Source organism: Ursus americanus, chromosome 19, assembly GCF_024610735.1.
Source record: "Ursus americanus isolate L20-20 chromosome 19, mUrsAme1.1.p, whole genome shotgun sequence".
NCBI lineage: Eukaryota > Metazoa > Chordata > Mammalia > Carnivora > Ursidae > Ursus > Ursus americanus.
In genome coordinates, this window is record NC_142145.1 from 46,464,234 (window position 1) to 46,486,904 (window position 22,671).

Genomic DNA, 22,671 nt, shown 5'->3' on the forward strand with positions numbered 1-22,671 from the left:
TTTGTTCTCTCTTATATCCTCAACAACTAGAACAGTGCCTGGCACATAATAGGCTCTGAAAAAATATTTAATAAATGTGTATTCTGAAAAGGCTTCCATAGCTTTTTTCTTATTCTTAACACCCTAAAGGGAAGAATATTAGTCTCTACAGTGAAAAGGTTTAGGAGCCAGGGAAAAACAGCTGGGGAATATAACTATTTAAGAGGCAAGGAAGAAATAGGCTTCTGAAAAGGAGACTAAGAATTAATAGAGAGAAAGAATTGGGGAAGGCTATGAGCCAACATAAGCAAAAGTTTAAGTTAAAGAGTTAAGGTAAAGACAGAAGAGAATCTAGGTTGGATAAGGAAAGGACAAGTGTAGTTTCATGTGGTAAATGAGAAACTTCTGTTATTTTGGAGCTGTGGAAAGAGGAACAAAGAGAAGTATGAAAGCCCAATCTAGTAGATGGAACTTTGCTTGGAGGGAGAGGTGGTGCTGGAGGTAAGAGATGGTGCTTGGGGGAGAAGTGGGATACTGCTGTAACAAACACCTAAACATGTGGAGGTGGCTTTGGGAGGGGTAATTAACAGAGACTGGAAGAGTTTTGAGGTGCATGTGAGAAATATGCATGTTAAGGAAAATGCTGGCGAGAGCTCAGAAAGAAAGGAGTAAAGCTAGAGAGAAAGCTCCCATCTTCTTGAGAATCCATAACTAATCGTGAGTGTAATGTTGGTAGAAATAAGGACATGAAGGGTCATTCTGGTGAAGTGTCAGATGGAAATGAGGACATGTTATCAGAAATGAGAGGAAAGGCAATCCTTGCTATAAAGTGTCAAAGAACTTGGCTGAATTGTGTTCATGTTCCAGTGTTGCGTGAAGGTAGAGCTTCAAGCAATGAAACTGGGTATTTAGCTGAGGAGATTTCTAAGCAAAGTATTGAAAGAGTGGCTTGGTTCTTCCTAACTGCTTATAGTAAGATATAAGAGAAAGGTGAATTGAAGAACAAATTGTTAAACAATTCTAGAACCAGAACTTGAAGGTTTGAAAAATCTCAGCATATCCATTTGGCAAAACATGAAAAATAAATTTATGTTGTTTAAGCCTATAGTATTTTGTTACAGCATTCCAAGCACACTAAGACAGATATTGTTAGCCAGTAGCACCTGGAGAGGTGCAACATGCATTATGGTAGCTGGCTGCTTTTTCCGCTCCAGATTCAGTTCAGGTTTTGCTCTGAATCAAAATGGTCTGCAAACGGTGTCTTTAAAAGATTGAGTCTCTCACTTGGCCCTTGCTAGGCAGTTAATTGTTAAGATGGTTATTTTCTTATTTCTGGAGGGAAGGAGCATCTTCTGGGACAAAGGGGATTACAGCTTGAGTGAAAGGCTACTAGCCAGGAAGTAGCCTGGCTACTCTCTCTGCCTGACCCAGAAAGGAGAGTGTGGTATATCTTGCATTCCTGCCTCAAAGGGAGGTTTTTAAGCATAGAAATGGGGAAATGGGCAAGTAATTCAAAGGCCTTAGGGTAAGGTAGAGGTGCCAAGGCTACCCAGAGGTGGGAGTTTATAGGAGGCGGAAAGACATCCTGAGGACAAGTTTATACAAGAATGCTCAAAGAGGGACATAAAAGGAGGTGAGGCAAGAAGCCTCACGATTAACCTGGCATCTTGCAAATCTTTTTGAGAAAATCCCCAACTAAGGACTGTCAAAAAGCCTTCCTGTGCTGTCCTCAGATGCTTGCACTTGCCCCAAACCTGCTTCCTTGCTGGATGTGCAACACAAACCAGTCTTTAGATACCCAGCCTTGGCAGCATTTGAAGTAAATAATTTCTTGCTTAGCACTTCCGCTGGGTAGGAGGGAGAACACTCATGAGCTTGTGTTGGCATGGCTAATGCAAAGGTGTGGCCCTTCCAGGTAATATTTTGAGGAGAAAAGCAGAGTGATTTCCTTCCTTCAGACATTCTTCCATCTCTCCCCACCCTCCAGCATGAACGATTTTGGAAGTTCTGTCGAATAACCAGATGAAATGTTCAGTTCTCTATTTTACTTGTCTATTGAGCTATACAAAGCTTCTAAAGAAAGCAATACCTTTCAGAGAGAGGTGGGTTAGTAAATGTGCTGGGCTATTGTTCTTTAATTGTTTATTAAACTTCCCACTAGAGCTGCTAAGGAACCTACTCTCTGTTTGACACTTATTTTGTTAAAAAAAGCAGTAATATCTTTGTACCTCTAAAACTTGTAAGAGATTATGCTTTTGCTAAAAGATGAGTATTATTTAGCCTTTATGGAGTACCTACAAAATTCTTAACAAAGATAGGTATGTTACACTGGCTAGGCTCCAAAGATGGAGCTAGAAACATCAACAATATTACTGTAAATGTAGTTCTTAGCAATGTGCCAAAATTTTGTCCATAAGGCTTGTTACCATTTGGAGGTATTTACTACCAATGTATCTGCCATTCCTCAGTTTGATGAAGAGCAGCTATAGTTTGTTAATGCTTTTAATGACATAAGTTATTTAGATAGTGTCTTATAACGTAGAGGGCAATTAAGCCTAGTCTAAGAAATAATGCCTACCTAGCAAAGCAAATTTTGTTTGGACACTTGTGTGGTATCAAGAAGAATGGTGTGCTTGCAGAATTTTTTCTTGCCAGCTGAATTGACAGGTTCTAACTGAACTAGAAAGATTTACTGTTGGATACCACGCAGGATAATAGAGACAATACAAATTCCAAAGAACTGATGAGATTGTGTTACATGCGCAAGAAATCTACTGCTTATAAACATGATATTTGCAGGAAATATATTAGTCAAAATAAAAGGCTATTCTTACCAAATATAGTTGACCCTTTAACATGGGTTTGAACTATATAGGTCCACTTGTATGAGGATTTTTCCAATAAATATATTGGAAAACTTTTTGGAGATTTGCAACAATTTGAAAAAAACTTGCAGATAAAATAGATAGCCAAGAAATACCATAAAAATTAAGAAAAAGTTAGGTGTTATTGTAAGAATAACGTATATAATACATATACCATACAATATGTGTTCATTGAACATTTATATTATTTTCAAGGCTTCCTGTCAGTAGTAGACTATTAGTAGTTAAGTTTTTGGGGAGTCAAACATTACATATGGATTTTTTAAAAAGTAGACTCCATGCCCAACATGGGGCTTGAATTCATGACCCTGAGATTAAGAGTTGCATGGTCTATTGACTGAACCAGCCAGGCCACCCCATACATGGATTTTTTTTTTTATTACATGGGGGGTTGGTGCTTCTAATTCCCATATTGTTCAAGGGTCAACTGTAGTCTGCTTCTCTTAATTCATGGTTCTTAAAATGTGGTTTCTGGACCAGCAGCATCAGCCTCACCTAGAAACTTATTAATGCAGATTCTCAGGCCCTATGCAGACCTACTGAGCAGAAGCTGTAGGGCTGATCTGATTTTAACCAGTCCTCTAGGTGATCCTGATACATACTATAGTTTGGAAACCATTGACTTGAACCCAGATCAGTGCTGGGGCCCACAGTGTTTTTTTCAATTCTGTTATTACCTAGGAGTCTTTATATTGGAGATCTTGAGACATCAAATATGACTGGTTGGATTTTTTATTGCCAAAATATTTTCTGTGGGTAGATAGGCAATTGATGATTTTTTTCCATTAACTACTATAACAAATATTTTCTGAATGCTTACAATTTGGGCATAGACAAACAATAGTGAACAAGACCGAAAACAACCCTGCTTCACAAGATACCCTTCTGGGCTGAATATTATAGATATTAAGTTATCACAATGGCTCCAATTGCCTGTAGACTATAAGCAGAAGCTTTTATAATAGTCATCTATTCTGGTAAGTAAAGAATTGCCCATTCTTCATTGCCCAAAGTAAAAATTGTCCCACTCAGGGACTGAGTTTTTCCTATGTTTGACTTGATGCTACAATAGTATTACATTCACATTAAATTAACACACCCAACTGAAAAGTGAACAGTTTAGTCAATCAGTTGTTTCATTAAACAACGCCAAATGACTGGGTTTTACTCCAGTAAATTGTCCAGACTGATCAGTAGTGTTGGAATTATGTTAACTTAGCATGAATCTTCATTTATAAAATCTGGAGATTTTAGGTGGGAAAACTGCTGTTTCATTAAAAGGAGCATTTGGAACATAAGTGATACAGCTTGGTTATTACCTGATTTTACTCATTTTTCCTCAGTGTTCTGGTTTATTTTGTAATATATACAGCCTACCTGTACGAAAAGAATAAGAGAGGATATAGGGAAAATTTAGGACTAATACCTAGCTTTATAAAATTTATTTGGTTGCTAGGAAATAAATGATAATTCTGTTTTCACCAATATAGTGGTTTTGTTACAGGCAAAATATGAAGTAAAACATATCTTAATTTCCTTTACATTTTTTTGAATTTACTAATAAAAGTGATAGGAGAATAGCAACCTTTAATAAAGAAGCTACAGAATCTGGACTTGTTTATTCACACAAGGGAACAAAATCATTACATTTCTGTCACTCTATTTTTTTAAAAAGATTTTACTTATTAATTTGACAGAGAGAGAGAGAACACAAGCAGGGGAGCAGCAGGCCTAGGGAGAGGCAGAAGCAGACGCCCTGCTGAGGAGAGAGCCCAACACCGGTCTCAATCCCAGGACCCTGGGATCATGACCTGAGCCAAAGGCAGACGCTTAACCAGCTGAGCTACCCAGGTGCCCCTGTCCCTCCGAGTCTCTTTAAAAGTAACTATTAGGGGCGCCTGGGTGGCACAGCAGTTAAGCGTCTGCCTTCGGCTCAGGGCGTGATCCCGGTGTTATGGGATCCAGCCCCACATCAGGCTCTTCCGCTATGAGCCTGCTTCTTCCTCTCCCACTCCCCCTGCTTGTGTTCCTTCTCTTCGCTGGCTGTCTCTATCTCTGTCGAATAAATAAATAAAATCTTTTTTAAAAAAAAGTAACTATTAAACACCACTTGGCATATGAGGTTTCTGTAACCTTTTTGTATGTTAAGCAGTCATTGTCCCGGATCCTAAAGGTATCTCCTTTCTCAGATACTAAAGAATGATGGTCTTTTAGAGGAAACTGCTAGGCTTATACTCTCCTATGCACAGGGAAATCAGAAATATTTGTTTTGAGTTTGACCTGGGGCAAGAAAAAACAGGTATGGTTCTTAATTGAGGGTCCCAAACTCAAATTCTTTGAAGGCGCTAGACTGGTAGCATAAATATATGGACAGGACAGATGTATGAGACCAGAGGAGGTGGTAGGAGTATAGCTGGACAGAACATGTCTTGTGTAAAAGTGGTTCAGTTTCAGTTGCTTCAGTTGTATCTTATGCATGGACATATATTCTTGACTCATTTATCAAAATTAGCTGATTAAAGGCCACTGAAAGAGGTTAAAGTTCAGGGACCTGGCTCCAGCCTTTGATCTTTTTTTTTTTTTAAAGAATTTATTTAGTTACTTGACAGAGAGAGACAGTGTGTGCAAGCAGGGGGAGGGGCAGACAGAGGGAGCGGGAGGGGCAGGCTCCCCGATGAGCAGGGTGCCTGATGTGAGGCTCCATCCCAGGACCCTGAGATCATGACCTGAGCCGAAGGCTGATGCTTAACCATCTGAGCCACCTAGGCAACCCCGGCCTGGTATCAGGATACTGGTTTCCCCAGATTTGATGCCACAAGGCTGTATTAAATTGACCTATATGAAATTGTCATTTTTATAGGTAAAAGAAATTGTCAAATGATGGCTATCCCATATGATTAATCTAATATTTTCCATCAAGAACTAACAAAAACAAGACACATACTTATTATCTCTTCCTCCATTCTCTAAGGAAGAGGTATTTTAGTTTATATGACTGTTTGCTTTTCTCTCTGTAAAGCCAAATTCTCCTCCTGTGGTCTGATTCAGTCATTCAAAATATATTCAGTCTTTCAAAAAAGTATTTTTTAAAGGAAATTGGAAATATAATTTGAGCAAGATATAATCCACACTTGTTCTCTTGGTGCTTACAGTCCCGTTTTAGAGAAATAAACAAAAATTTGGTTACAATAAAATATGTTAAGGGAAGTTCAGGATGCTGTGAGAGTATTTAGGCAGCGGACATCTAACTTGAAACTGGGAATCCAGGGAAGTTTCCTGGTAGAAGGGATCTGAGAGCAGAAGAATGATTAGGATTTAGCCAGGCCAAGGGGAGGGACAAGAGTGATGGACATAGATGGAATAACATATGCAAAGCCGAAAGAGGACCTGACTATTTTTAGTAAACTATTGTCTAGCTTGACTGGAGCATGTAATGGGAGGTGCACAATATGAGTTTGGAGAAATAGGAAGAGACCATAATCAAGGAGGATCATTTATGCCAGGTTTTTGGAGGTTATCCTATAGGCAATGGCTAGTTATTGAAAGATTTTTAAAAGGAACAGGCTATAGGCCTGGGATAGGCCAGTGATGGGTATTAAGGAGGACACATATTGCTTGGTGCACTGGGTGCTATATGCAAATAATGAATCATGGAACACGACATCAAAAACTAAGGATATACTGTATGGTGACTAACATAACATAATAAAAAATTATAAAAAAAAGGAACAGGCTATACTATGATGGGATCTGAGATTTTAATAACACCACTTTCATTTTTTATTCTTTTTCTAAATATATTTTTAAGATTTTATTTATTTGTCAGAGAGAGAGCATGAGAGAGCACATGCGGGGGGAGTGGCAGGCAGAGGGAGAAGCAGGCTCCCCACTGAGCAGGGAGTCCCATGTGGGACTCGATCCCAGAACCCTGGGATCATGACCTGAGCTGAAGGCAGATGCTTAACCAACTGAGCCACCCAAGCATCCCGTTTTTTGTTCTTCAAATTTTTATTTAAATTCTAGTTAGTTAACATACAGTGCTATGTTTGTTTCAGGAGTGGAATACAGTGATTCATCACTTACATACAATACCTATTGCTTATCATAACAAGTGATAATACCCATCACCCATCTAGCCCATCCCTCACTTACCTCCCTCCATCGACCCTCAGTTTCTTCTCTATCATTAAGAGTGCTTTATGGTTTGTTTCCCTCTGTCTTTTTTCTGCCCCCCCCCATGTGTTCATCTGTTTTGTTTCTTAAATTCCACATATGAGTGAAATCTTATGGTATTTGTCTTTCTCTGACTGACTTATTTCACTTAGCGTAATATACTCTAGCTCCATCCACATTGTTGTGAATGGCAAGATTTCATTCTTTTTGATGGCTGAGTAATATTCTTTTGTGTATATATACTATATCTTCTTTATCCATTCATTAGTCGATGGACATTTGGGCTCTTTCCATAGTTTGGCTGTTGATAATGCTGCTATGAACATTGGGGTGCATGTACCTCTTCGAATCTGTATTTTTGTATCCTTTGGATATATATCTAGTAGTGCAATTGCGGGGTCACAGGGTAGTTCTATTTTTAACTTTTTGAGGAATCTCCATACTGTTTTCCAGAGTGGTTGCAACAGTTTGCATTCCTACCAACAGTGCAAGAGGTTTCCCTTTTTCTCACATCCTCACAACATCTATTGTTTCCTGTGTTGTTAATTTTAGTCCTTCTGACAGGTGTGAGGTGGTGTCTCAATGTGGTGTTGATTTGTATTTTCATGATGCTGAGTGATGTGGAGCATCTTTTCATGTGTCTGTTAGCCATCTGGATGTCTTCTTTGGATAAGTGTCTATTCATGTCTTCTGCCCATTTCTTAACTGGATTTTTTTTGGGAGGGTGCTGAGTTTGATAAGTTCTTTATAGATTTTGAATAGTAACCCTTCATCAGATATGTCATTTGCAAATATCTTCTCCCATTCTATAGGTTGCCTTTTAGTTTTGTTGTTTCCTTCACTGTGCAGAAGCTTTTTATCTTGATGAAGTCCCAGTAGTTCATTTTTGCTTTTGTTTCCCTTGCCTCTGGCAATGAGTAACACCACTTTAGAAAGAAATTTGGAAACTATTGTAACAACAGTGGAAATATGAAATAGTAACCTGAAATAGGCAATGGCGATGGTGATAGGGAGTAATTTAGAGAACTTTATTAAGAGGCGAAGTTGTAGGCCTGGTGATCAGCCATGAAAGAAGGAAGACACAACATTAAAGATGATTTCTAAGTATCTGACTTGAACAACTGGTAGGCAACATTTAGAGAAGCTGCCAATGGAAGATGAGGAGCAGGTTTGAATGGAAGATTATGAATTCACTTTTGGACCTGATGAGTTTGAGTTGGTTATGGAAAATACAAACTGAGATGTTTAATAAATGATTAAATATACAAGAAAGACATTTGGTAATAGGGCTATAAATTAAGAGCCTTATAGATGTAATAGAAGCCAAGGGAGTGGATAGACTCATATACTGAGAGTATGTGGAACGAGAAAAGGTCTGAGCATGATCCCTGTAGAACAGAAAATTTAAGAGATAGTCAAAGAAAAAGCATGCTACCAAAGATATTGAGAAGAAGTAATCAGAGAGGTAGAAGGAAAACTGGAAGGGTGTGTCAGAATAGAAAACCAATGGAAGGGTGTTGCGAGGAAGAAGTGATCAGCCACCACAAATGCAAGAGTACAGATCAGACTGCAGTTCATTGTGTTTGGCAATAAGGAAGCTGTTGCTGACTGGCTGAGGGCAATTTTTGCTGGAATGGCAGGGTCAGAAACAATTTCAAGTGGTTAAGGAGTGAGTCAGAGTAGAGCAAATGGAAATAGTGAGTCTAGACAGATCTTTAAGAAGTTTGGCTTGCAGTGAGAAAAAGGAATGTGACCCTGAAGGAGGTTAGTTATTTATTTTTAAAAGATGGCTTAGTCTTGTTGGGAAGGAGTTAGTAGAAAGAGAAGAGTCTGAAGATAGATGAGTGACAGGAGACAGGTGAAAGGCTGAGGTTCCTAAGGCTAGAGGAAGTGTGGTCCAGATCACAGAGCAAGGGCAGTTAGCCTTAGACCGGAGGAGGGGCACCTTTTCCATTGCAGCTGGAGGGAAGAATTCTGATGTTTTGAGTTCTATAATGGAAAGTTGAGGAATTTACCATCTAACGATTTTATTTTCTTATGAAATAGAATAAATGGCTATTTACAGAGAATGAGAAATGGTTTTGAGGTTGGAAGTTTGAGGAAAGTAGAGGTATAGACTTTCTAATACTAGCCAGAAGGGAAAAATAAAATAATGAAAAAAACCCCCGCTGCCAATTAAATTGTAAGATGCCCAAAAATTTTGGAGATGTTTAAATACATAAAACGGGTCTCTTTAAAACCAATCAAATAAGTTCTGGATAAGATACAGAGAGAAAATTCATACACATTGATACAAACAGAAGATCTGAATAGAACTTCTGATGTTGACTTGAAAAGAAACAATGTGGCAGCTATATGAACATAACATAGCAAATACATGAATAAATGATAATAAGCAAAAGATATAGGAAAACAGACTGAGGAAACACCTAGTCCAGAAAACATCAATAAAAGGAATGGAAAAATTTCTCCATGAGTGTTTTATACATAAAAGGATTTAATAAGAACATGGCATGCATATAATAAGTTTTCACATAGCAGAATGAAATGAAAAGGAAGGTCACAGAGCTAAAAAAAAAAAAAAAAATCCAAAAAACAACAACAAAAAACCTCCCCCAAACAACCAGAGGACCAACACCATACAGAACTAACTTATTTGGTAGGGTAATGAACAAAGCAGACATGGCTTAAAACTGAGCTATTGATGTGGAGGAAAGTCTTGATTGAATAAAAGCAAACAATACTTTAAAATAATTAGATAGAAGATAATGTAGAAGAGACAAAGCTGCTATAGTAGAAAGATAATTGGAACCCCTAAAATAAGAAACAACAAATAGCACAGAAAATCTATTCTATGCTAAAATAGAAATATATACAGTAAGATTTAATGTCAGAAGATAATGGTGGGAAGGAAACATAACCCAAGAATGTAATACCCAGTCAAGTTTCCATTCAGATAACAGGAAATTATTCCTAAACATTCAAGAACTCAGCGAATACAGCATATATGAATCCTCATTGGGAAAAAAAAAAAAAGAGACTATATGCTGAAATACTGATAATCAAAGAATAAATTAAAAATATAGAACTTAGGAATGGAGAAGATGTGGTAAAAGAACAAGCAATGATTATGAGACCTATTTAGATCAGTTTAAGATTTAGCAACCCTAGGAATTATGGCTATAGAAGCAAATGTGTTATAAAACCTGAAAGTATGAATGTAATAACCAAAATAAGATTGTAGGAGGAAGTAAAGCTTGCTAATTTTCTTACCTTGCTTAGGAAGAAGTCAATTGATACTGTCTATATTAAGCATGTAGTTTAATCATTATTCAATGATTTAAATTGTTTATATTTTATAATTTTTCCATAACATTAGAGAGAAATAATCCTTTAGGAAGTAATATATTTTATAGTGATAAAAACAGTTAGCTAAAGTTCAGCAATTATTTTAGTACACTTCATTTTCATTTTCTTCTTTTAAAATCAATGATAGATTTAATAGTTTTCATGAAAGTGTAGCATGTTTAGTGAGATTCTATTTTAATACATTTTAATTGATCTGCTTATATAGTTATCATTTATCTAATATACATGTCTATGTGTATTTGTGCATATAGAGATATCTAGGATGATTCTCATATTTTTGGAATGGTGGTCACTTAATGAAAAAAGTGGTTATTTTTAGATGGCAAGATTTGGGGATGATTATTTTACTTTCTTCTTTATACTTTTTGTATTATATAAATTTCTTTAATAAGCATTGATTTAAAAATTGACTTAGTGCTCATTTGATAAAATTAAGAATTTATAGAAAAGCACAATAAAGAAAAAGTCACCTATAGTTCTACCACCCAGAAATTATTAGTTATTATTTTATTACATATCCTTTCAGACATTTTCCTGAAGATACATACATGGTCATACGTGCATACACATTATCTTTAAACAAATTGAGATCATAGTATTCACACCATTTTTTAATGTGCTTATTTAGTATATGTGGTCATCTTTTAATATCAATAAATGTATCCACACCATTATATTAAGTAAAATTTCATTGTGTGTCTATTACATAATTTATTTTACCAGTCTCCTAATTTAGAATGTTCAATAATTTTCATTATTTTAAAAGCAATCCTAGATGAACAGCTGCACTCATATATTTGCATGTATATATGCTGCAACCATATATATATTTGCACTCACTATAGATATTTTAATTATTTAAGATAAGCTCCTGAAAGTAGAATTTCTGGGTTTATTTTATTTTATTTTTTAAAAGATTTTAGTTATTTATTTGACAGAGAGAGACAGCCAGCGAGAGAGGGAACACAAGCAGGGGGAGTGGGAGAGGAAGAAGCAGACTCCCAGCGGAGGAGCCTGATGTGGGGCTCGATCCTGTAACGCCGAGATCACGCCCTGAGCCGAAGGCAGACGCTTAACGACTGAGCCACCCAGGCGCCCCGAATTTCTGGGTTTAAATCTGTAGTTTTTTGGGAGGAGGGGGGAAGCAAATTGTGTGTGTATGCGCATGTGTGTGCATGCATGCTTGTGCGTGTGTGTGTGTGCAACCAGGCATCAAGAAGTGTGCTGCAGACTTTTCCACTAAAAAGAGTGAGTGTGCATCTCCTGAGGTCTGAGAGTATGTCTTTAAATGCCCAGCTGCAAGTGCAAGTTGTCTTTGATTTTCATATTTTATCTTAAAAATTCATGCTGATTTTTTGTACTTTATTAAAAAAATACAGTGTAATGTGTTATGCCTCTAGATCTTTGAGTGAATTTTACATTCCAGAAAAGTGTGTCATATCCTGTTGCTCATGTAACCCTCATTAACACTGCCCTAGTTTTTGTTTGAAAAGCACAGGAAAGGGATAAATCAACAAAAGCTAATTGTTAATCAGGGAACAACTGTCAACCAAGCATCGTGTTAGGTTAGTGTGGGGAATTACAAAGAAGACGAGAACATTGTCCCTGCCTTTGAATCGCCTCCAATTTATTTGCTTCCCTTTAACAAGCCCATCAAAGAATTTATGCCTAACCTGATAACTGCCTGGGCTAAGGTCTTATGATGCGTTTGCTTGACAGTGTGGAAAGTCCCTGCTTGTGTTCGTTGCTTTGCACACTTCCAGGGACTTGTTACTGTGTTTGTTTTGGACTTGGCATCCTCATTAGCATCTGTAGCATTTTAGAGTTTTGGGAAGGGGATCAGGTACCTTGCTGGTGAAAGGAAAGTGTAATGAAGACAGGAGTTTTTAGGCTTTTACATTTGGGACAAGTATAGTACAGGAAGTATAAATGAACTAGATCCTAAGTTAACCAGGACTTCCAATGCAGGAGACTTTTTGATACACATGGGTTAAGGAGAGTGAAGAAAATGTCAATAGGAAGGTCTCTTACCAAGGATATGAAAGTCACATTCAGAGCCCATTCTGTCTGTTGCTGTTTAACCTCTGGGTCTCCTTCTCTTTTCCTCACAGAGCCCCAAGAACAAGGTAGTAAGTGTTTGCTGAGTAAATAGATGTATGCTCTGAATAAAGATCAAAGACGTGAGCTTGTATATAGCATTCTGCACTTACGGAAAGAACTAAGGCATGCTCCTTAGTTTTAAGAAGACCTTTAACATCAAGGACTAATGTAGAAAATGTTTGTGAACCTTGAGCAAAACCAGAGATTTTTTCATCTTCTGAACTGCGTCTCCCTGGAACATGGTCCCCAGTTTTTGTCAATGCACTCCTTGGGTCTGGCTATAGAGGGTCTCAGAAAAGGAAGGGTGCCCTGTGTCTGTCATTTTCTGTCCTGACCCCCTGCTGGGATACCTGACCCTTGCCAAGCTCCCTTGCTTCATGTGCTGCTTTCAGATCTTCTGGCTTTGGACTCAGTGTTCTCCCAGGACAATTCCAGTGTTTCTTCTGACCTATGCATACCTTAATTCCTCAGGAAGGAAGCACCTGTCCCCTTGCTCTGACTTGAAGCCCGCAATATCATCAGCATGACACTCTCTAATGTTCACACCAAGGTAGAGGACTAGACATGCTGATTCTGAGATATCTTTGTACAGGTTATCATCTAGGACTGAGCTGAAGAGCTGGCAATGCAGTCACACCAATGTACAATAAATTATGTTGCCTTTGACTTGTTTATTTATTTAAGTGAACAGGATTAGATTAATCATAGTCCTTGGTTCATCAAATACTATTGTCATTGTTTCATGAATGACTCTTGTATTTATTTTAATTTAAAAAATTATTACTGAAGTATAATTATCATAAATGTTATATTAGTTTCAAGTGTACAACATAATGATTTGACAATTCTATACATCGTACAGTACTCACTATTATAGTTGTTTATTTATGCTTTTAATAGTCTAATGAACATTGAATCTATTACCTGCTCAAGAATGAATATGTTATTAATAAATATCTACTTGTATATTTCCTTTCTCCTAATTTATTTTTAAATTTCTCCTTGTAACAGTGAGACCTTGGGCAGCTATGAGGTGAGGCAGATATGTTTACTTAAAACCCAAAGTTATCTTTACTTAAATATAATCTAGTCTACAAAAAAAAAAAAAATTCTCCAGGTGTCAAACTTGCAGGTGCAGCCATTCACAAGACAGGTTCATGAGTTGTAGAATGGAGACCTAAGCCTGGTGTGGAAATTCCACCAGGCAAAAGTGTGACTAAGATCTGGAACAGTGATTACTCTGACTTTGTAGGGGCACACTGGTGTGGAATTTCAAGGATGCTTCCTGATACTGCCTCAGGATCCATAAAGGCAAAAGACACTACAAGCTGGCATGTGTGTTGAGTTGTACAAGTCAGTGAGTTATTTAAGGGTAAGAGATTTTAACATTCACAAACTAGAACTGTGTTTCTCCTGTAATCCAATTCAAAGGAAGTGTGATTCACATGAATCTTCCTTTGTGTTTTATACTGGTACTGGATTACATGCTGGTTAAGAGTTTATAGTCCGGAAACAGTTAACCTAGACCAGACTTTCTTTTTTCTTTGAGTCAAGTTTCTGACGATACGAGACAGATTGGTAAAGGAGTCCTTTAGTTTAGTGATGTAATTCTTGATCTGGACCAGCAGAGGAATTTTTTCCCCCTTGCAGCTGGCTGTAGTCTTATGTTCTTGCCTGAACATGTCTGGATCTGGAAGAAAAATTCTGCCTTGCTGTACAAAGCACTTCTCCATATTGTCACTCCTCTGGGACTGGTGACTTTCTAGTTTAGAAGATTTCACTTGGGCTACAGCTTTTCTTGAAGATAAGTATAACATGACATCTTCTGCAGAATTATAGCTGAATTCTGTCCTTTGTAAAGGAGGTAACTATAAGTAATTTGGGAAGGGAAAGGCCCATGATCATTTTTGACTTAAAGCAATGTTTTCCCATTACACTTTCAAGAAGACTAAATAATAATAATAATAATAATAATAATAATAATAATAATAATAATAATAATAAAAGACCTACTCCTTTGGATTTACATGTATAAAAACATCTATTCAAAATGAGGTTAGTTAGCCTTTTATCTCTGAAAAGGCGTCCCAGCTCAGATAAGGCCATTAGCACCACCTAGTGTTACCACACAGGCATAGAAATACAGAGTCAAACTCCAGGACAAAACATCCAAAACGGTCCTTTAGACTTTTGGTGAAGTTACAGGTAAGGCCATATAAGACAAATTCCTTTGTGACTCATCCTTTTAGCTTCAACATTTTTTTTTATAAAGTTGAAAACAGGGAACATAAAGAGAAGATGTCAAAGAAAAGAATAAATAAGTAATAAGTACTGAGAATATGTAGAAGAATGTATAGGGACACAGGAAGGGAATTAATATTTACTGAATACCTACTGTTTACCAGGCTGCGTTCTCTGCTTATATTTTCTTGAAGGAGAGAGTGGAAATTGGGATTTTTCTCTCACCAAATCCTCTTTTGTGCAAGTGAATGATACAATGGACTGATGAAGCAGCACAAAAGGAAATTAAGAAAACAATCTCATTTACAATTGCACCAAAAATAATAAAATACCTAGGAATCAACTTTTCTTCTTAAAGATTTTATTTATTTATTTGAGAGAGAGAGAGAGCAGGGGGAGGGGCAGAGGAAGAGGCAGAGGGACAAGCAGACTCCCTGCTGAGTGTGGAGCCCTATGTGGGCCGACTTGGGGCTTGACATGGGGCCAATTCCAGGACGCTGAGATCACAACCTGAGCCAAAGTCAGATGCTTAACCGACTGAGCCACCCAGCTGTCCCACCTAGGCATAAACTTAACCAAGGAGGTGAAAGACCTATACTCTGAAAACTAAAATACTGGTGAAAGAAATTGAAGATGACGTCAAAATATCAACAGCATTTTTCACAGAACTAGAACAATCTTAAAACATGTATGGAACCACCCAAGACCCTGAATTGCCAAAATAATCTTGAAAAAGAAAAACAAAGCTGAAGGTGTCAGAATTCCAGACTTAAAGTTATACTACAAAGCTGTAGTAATCAAAACAGTATGTTACTGGCCCCACAATAGATACATAGATCAATAGAAGAATATAGAAAGCCCAGAAGCAAACCCATGATTATATGGTCAACTAATCTTCAACAAAAGAGGCAAGAATACGTAATGGGAAAAAGGCAGTCTCTTCAACAAATGGTGTTGGGAAAAACGATAGCTACATGCAAAAGAATGAAACTGGACCACTTTCTTACACCATACACAAAAATAAATGCAAAATGGATTAAAGATCCAAATGTGAGACCTAAAACCAGAAATATACTAGGAGAAAGCACAGGCAGTAATTTCTCTGACATCAGCCACAGCAACATTGTCCTAGATATGTCTCCTGAGGCAAGGGAAATAAAAGCAAAAATAAACTATTGGGACTACATTGAAATAAAAAGCTTCTGCCCAGTGAAGGAAACAATCAACAAAACAAAAAGACAGCTTACTGAATGGGAGAAAATATTTGCAAATGATATATCTGATAAAGCATTAATGTCCAAAAAAATATAAAGAAATTATATAACTCAACATCAAAAAATAAAAAAAATCCAATTAAAAATGAGCAGAAGATATGAACAGACATTTCTTCAAAGAAGACCTACATATGAAAAGATGCTCAACATCACTCATCATCAGGGAAATGCGAATGAAAACCACAGTGAAATATCACCTTACACCTGTCAGAATGACTAAAATCAAAAACACAGGAAAAAACAAGTATTGTTGAAGATGTGAGAAAAAGGAACCCTTGTGTACTGTTGGTGGTACAAACTGGTACAGCCACTGTGGAGAACAGTATGGAGGTTCCTCAAAAAATAAAAAATAGATCCAGTAATTGTGCTTCTGGGTATTTACCTGAAGAATATGAAAACACTAATTTGAAAGGATGTATGCAGTCTATGTTTATCAGAGCATTATTTACAATAACCAAGTTATGGAAGCAACCCACGTATCCATCGATAGATAAATGGATAAAGAAGAAGTGGTATATATACAATGGAATATTACTCAGCCAAAGAAAAGAATAAGATCTTGCCACCTGTGACAACATGGAGCTAGAGAGTATAATGCTAAGTGAAATAAGTCGGTCAGAAAAAGACAAATACTGTATGATTTCACTAGTATGTAGAATTTAAGAAACAAAACAAACAAAGGAAAAAAAAGTGTGTGTGAGAGAGGGACAAAGCAAGAAACGGACTCTTAACGATAGAGAACAAACTGATGGTTACCAGAGGGGAGGTGGGTAGGGGGATGGGGAAAATAGGTGAAGGGGATTAAGAAGTACCCTTATTATGATGAGCACTGAGTAATAATATATAGAATTGTTGAATCACTGTACCGTACACCTGAAACTAATATAACTCTATGTTAACTGTACTAGAATTAAAAAAAAAACAATAAAAAAAGAATGTTTTATAGTGAACAGTCTTGGAAAGTAGAGATAGTGTCTCCCTTCAGAGCAGAGGTTTGTTTTTCTCCATTGTAATAAAGATAACGTCTCTATCTGGAGCAAAGGTTGGGCAGGTTTGCTTACAGCCCTAAGATTTGGGTTTCCTAAGCCTGGGATTGCTCAGCTGTGATACAAACCTACAGCGGGCTCGGCATCCACCTGGGCATCTCCGCTTTGCCTCTGTGGGATCCGAGGGGCAAGGGAAATGGTTCAGATATGAAGCTCATGCTGCTTGCCATGCCTTGGGTAATAAAGTCTTTTCTCTAATCCAGGAATTGTGTATCTTCTAGCAGCACCAATAAAACTGTGGCAGGCTAATGTTAGCATGCAAGTAGGGTAAAATGTCAGATGCTTTGCAGTTTTTGACAGTCACCACTCCAAGTTACCCCCAGTCTAGATGTCTGGTTCCTACTGTCATGTAGTGCCTGACCTCCCCACCGTTCAGAAGGGGGGTATTCTAATTCACCATGCCCTTGCTTTGACTATAACCCTGTCCCATTTTAAGAAAATCAGGTATTAAGACTACTCCAAACATTAAAAACTAAAACCAGTAGATGATTAGCTACGTAATATGTAACATTCGTATTACACTTCACAATGCATATGTGTAATTCTATAACATTGGAATTTCAGGTGCTTATTTTTTAAAATAGGTTTAATACAATTTTGGTTAACTCTTTATAGCATGATGAATTTCCAGGACTCACTAGAAGTGTTTATTATGTTTAGCATTAAAAAAAAAAAAGTAGGAGGTTGAAGGCATTTCTACTGAGCCAAGTTTTTCCAAAGATACAGTTTTTCTTGTTCCTGGAAACCTGGAAGTCACTCTCAAACTTTAGTATTACAGTGTAGGAATAGGTCAGTTTTGGGTCTGTGTGTGTGTGTGCACGCACATGCATGTGTGAATGTGTGTTTGTTAAAAATTATCTAGTTTCATCCCCAGAGATTCTAATTCACCAAAGCTAGCCTGGGATCCATGATTCTACATTTTCAAAATCTTGGAGTGGGTTCTGATGCTGCTGTCTTGAGAACCATACTCTGAGAACTGTCTTGAAACATAAAAGACTCCTCAGGTAAATGAATGACTTAAGATATGCAAATGGTTTGTGCAACTGTGGTCTCTGATAATAAATTATTTTTTATTAGGTTGCTGGTGACCTTGGTTGTAAGAATAAGCGAGTGCCACCCAGGTATAGGGATACTTGTGATTTCCAGTGTACAGGATAGTAAATGGCTGAAGCAGTTGTACTTTTTAAATATTCACTCAAGAAGTACTGAGTGCTGGCTGTGTGCAGCGACATGCCTGTTGTTTGGGTTGGTTTCATTTTCACATCCACTGCCCTCCCCTTCCTTGTTGTTTGCAATTCTTGTAGTTGGATTTATGAATAGGGCTTGAAATCCCAAAGGATATGGATTTAGTCTTCATTCAATTCGAAAACATCTCAGTGGGTGCTCACCAAAATCCATAAGTTAGGTCAAAAACTGATATCATCCTCATTTAACAGATGTGAAAACTATCGGACAAAGAGGTTAAATGCCAAGAGTCACGCAAATAGGAAATGATTGAACTAATGCTTGAATCTTGATTTTCTGACTCCCAACCTCCACTTTTTGCTATACAAAGCACCACCTCCCATATGAGTTTCTACAGAGATCCCATTGCATTTAGGATAGAATTTGATTTTGATGAAATGTGATTTACATGTACATTTTCAGAACAAAGAATCTCCTATTGTCTAAGCATGGTACACCTGTGCAGCAAAGAAAAACCCTGATATCCTTACGATGTCATAAAAAATACCCCAAAGGAAAAGACAGGGTTCTGTTTTCAGAATGAAGTGGTATCTGTAATAAACAGAACCAAGCCTAATTACGGAACATCATGCTCTCTCCCCTAAAACATGCATACTGAATTATCTTACCAGTCTTAAAAATGCCCCATGAGAAGGGGAAATGGAAAAGACGGTGCAGAACAGGCTCAGAGTGTGGACACACTGCCATGTTAATTATAAAGGGGACTCGGGAACCACACCTTTGGTTTTTTGTTCCCAAGTACCATGCCAACCATTGCTCTGGGTTTCCTGCCTTTCCCAGAGATTTCTCTAGATTTTGTATTTTGCAGGGCACCAAGACCGTGTCTGGCTTTCAGTAAATGTTCAGTAACAACAATAACACAGAAGTGACTGTTTATTCAGATGGAAATTAACATGGATGAGATAAGATTCTGGATTTCTGTTTCCCACCCCTAAGATTGTAGGTTTAAGCAACATGAGAGAGAATGGATTTAATACACATTTCTATTACTGATTGAGATTGGCAACGCTTACCTTGGGATACGTTCTTTATTATTTTCAAACTGCTGTCATATGTATTAGCCTCTTAATTAACCAAATACCTATGAAGTGAGAAGGACATATATTTATTTCATTTTACAAATGAAGTTCAAGGAGATTAATTGATTCATCTAATATTGCAGTGATTGAACTTGTCTGAATTTGAACCTGGCTCTTGATTCATTTTTTATTTTTTATTCATGTAACCATGTAGACTGAGATTCTCTAGATGGAAAGTGGACATCACTTTAGAACCCTGGTTCTGCAGCATGGTGCAGGGCCAGAATGCCCTGGGTCTGATTCCCATTTCTGCCTGCTACCTGCCTGGGTCAAGTCATTTAGCCAATCCAAGTCTCAATTTCTGTGTTAGTCAGGACTTCTGGTTACTGGTCGCAGAAACTCAGCTTGAACTAGCTTGTATCCTGGGAAGAATTTATTATCGCTATCACTGGAAAGGAAGTATGTAGCAGAGCACAGTGGGAACAGAGGTCCTATTACAATTGGGGTTCCCTTCTCTAGTTCTCATAGGCCCCAGTTTGAGTCCCTCTCACCACAGTTCTGCCTGTCTGTGCTATAAGCCAACGGTTATGTGCTGACATGTGTGCAACCTTGCTATGAGAGGAAGAGGCCCTTCATCCCAGTTACAATTCAGAAAAACCTAGATAAGAGGCTCTGTCAGGTCACTCTGACACTGTGGACAAGAGTATAACATATTGTGATGGCCCAGCTTGGGTCACTGGCCCTGGAGGGCACAGGGCCCTACATTGGCTCCACCTGAACCATGGTGGGGTGTGGGGGAGGGAGCAGTTTCCTAAAAGAAGAGAGAGGCTATTACTAGAGGAGGAAGAAAGGGGTTTCCAGGCAGATGAAATCCATAGATATACACTATGGTCTTTTTATATGGCTTTTATAATACTGACTTTTGTAGATTTGTTGCTGAGGATTACTGATTGATACATTGAAAACTACCAAATCTGTATCTTCAGTTCTCAATACCTCAGTCAAGTTCCAGATCTCTATAGCCAATTGCCTATTGGACAGTTAGATATTCTACCAACATCTGAAATCCAGTGGACAAATCAAAGCATCATCTTCTTCCCCAAACATGTTCCTTCTTATCTCCATTAATGGTACCTTCATTCACCCAGCTGCCCCAACTGAAAACACGGGAATCATCTTCAGCTTCTCCATTTCCAACTCACCTCATGCAAATAGTTACTAAGAACTGTTAATTCTACTTCTACTCTCTCTCAGATGTTTCTGATTCTCTCTTTTCCCATCTTTGTTCTGGCTGTTATTTCACTCCTGGATTACTGATTTCCCTCTCTCTAATCTTGCTTCTCTCCAATCTATTCTCCATACCGCTGCCAGAGGAATTTTTCTCACTTGTGAATTTCCTCCCAATTAGAACTCTTCAGTGGCTTCCCTTGCCCCCGCCCTCCCTTTCTTTTTCTTTTCTTTTCCTTTTCTTTCTTTCTTTCTTTGAAGATTTTATTTATTTATTAGAGAGAGAGAGAGAGAGCATGAGCAGGGGGAGGGGCAGAGGGAGAAGAAGACTCTCTGGGGAGCCTGACGTGGGGCTCAATCCCAGGACCCTGAAATCATGACCCGAGCTGAAGTCAGACACTTAACCAACTGAGCCACCCAGGTGTCCCATTTTTTTTTTAAGATTTTATTTTTAAGTAATCTCTATACCCAATGTGGGGCTGGAACTTAAAACCCCAAGATCAAGAGTCACATGTCCTTCTGACTGAGCCAACCAGGTGCCCCCCTTTCTCTTTCTTTTTTTATCAAGGATCAATGTCAAAACTCCTTCATGGAGCACCAAGACTCTTTAATTGTTTACCCTTTGGTTTGCCCATTGAGCCTCATCTCTTTCCAATCCTTTCTGGAAACATCTTCATATTCTGGTCTTATTGAACTATCTTGAAAACATCATGCTCTCTCAGTAGTCGGTTATTCGTGAATAGATGTTGAATTAACTAATCAACTAATTAACTCATCAGTGATCGTTTCTAGCCCAGAGAAGGTGCTCACTATATAGAAGTTATTATTTGCTATTTTGTAAACTGTTCACCATATTTATACATTAATCTTCATCCACCAAAGGCCAGAATCTTCTTGTGTTGACATACTTATTCTTAAAGGTAAAGGTTGGATTACCATGATCTATGGTGAGTGGTCATAACTGGCCCTGGGATAGACTTGTGGGAGGTTACCTCCATGGAGTTCCTCAATGCTATTGTAATGTCTTCTCTGTCTCTATAAACAGGGCATATGTCACCTACAAGGGACATGTAGGACAGATGCCTTTATTAGGCAAATTAACTAATTTAGCTGTGGGGTTGAGGAAAGACAGTATGGCTTTTTGGTTGGAGAAAAAAAGTCAGATATGTTAGCAAGGCTTTATTAGTAGAAGGAAAGAAAGAATGATCAGGGAAGGATGAACTGAGGGAGGCCAAGTGGTATGTGAAGGGCTGCATCAGGAAGGCCAGGCCAGGGAGGTCCAGGGCTCAGCACCAAGAGGAGGGCTTGGGGCACCTGCTAAATCATTGAAGGACAAATTGGGGGAGAGTGGAACATCATGATGACAGTGAAAGAGCAGCGGATTAGGAGACTTATGTTCTGGGCCTGGACCTACCTTGAACTCCTAAATGTGTTCCTTTGGCTAGGTCCCATGATTCTCTGAATTCATTCTCATAGGACTTTGTCTTATACTGTTGCTATTAGGGAACACAAATGTATTAAGCTCTGAGATAAATATATTTTGTCATTAAAAAGTTGATTGTGAAGAAATATGATCATTTTATCATGTCTAATTTCCAGTCTTTATAAAAAATGTGCAGTGAGTTTTACATTTTTATTATCTCGTAAAAGACTTTCTAAAAGAATTCTGTATATTAGAAATTTTATTTTTATGATCTAAGCTTTTTCGGGGATCAAGCCTACACTACTTTTAAAAGGCAATTTTTAGGAAGTCTTTTGAAAAGATAATACCAAAAATTAGGACTCATTGCTTATTATTTTCAGCAAGATCAGGTTTTTTTTTTTTTAAGATTTTATTTTATTTGACAGAGATAGAGACAGCCAGCGAGAGAGGGAACACAAGCAGGGGGAGTGGGAGAGGAAGAAGCAGGCTTATAGCGGAGAAGCCTGATGTGGGGCTCGACCCCAGAACGCCGGGATCACGCCCTGAGCCGAAGGCAGACGCTTAACTGCTGTGCCACCCAGGTGCCCCAAGATCAGGTTTTTTAATCAAGAAAGAAAGGTGTGATAAAATGAACAATTTTTTTTTCTTAAAATGAAAAAGTTATAGGAACCTATTTCTGTAAGATAGAGG

At 37.9% G+C, this 22,671-nt stretch overlaps 1 long non-coding RNA gene across 24 annotated transcripts in view; it reads left to right on the forward strand.

The window, feature by feature from the left end:
- Window positions 1-22,671, forward strand: part of LOC123781975 (uncharacterized) — a 411,220-nt gene that overhangs the window by 91,240 nt on the left and 297,309 nt on the right. The gene's annotated exons all lie outside the window — the stretch shown is intronic.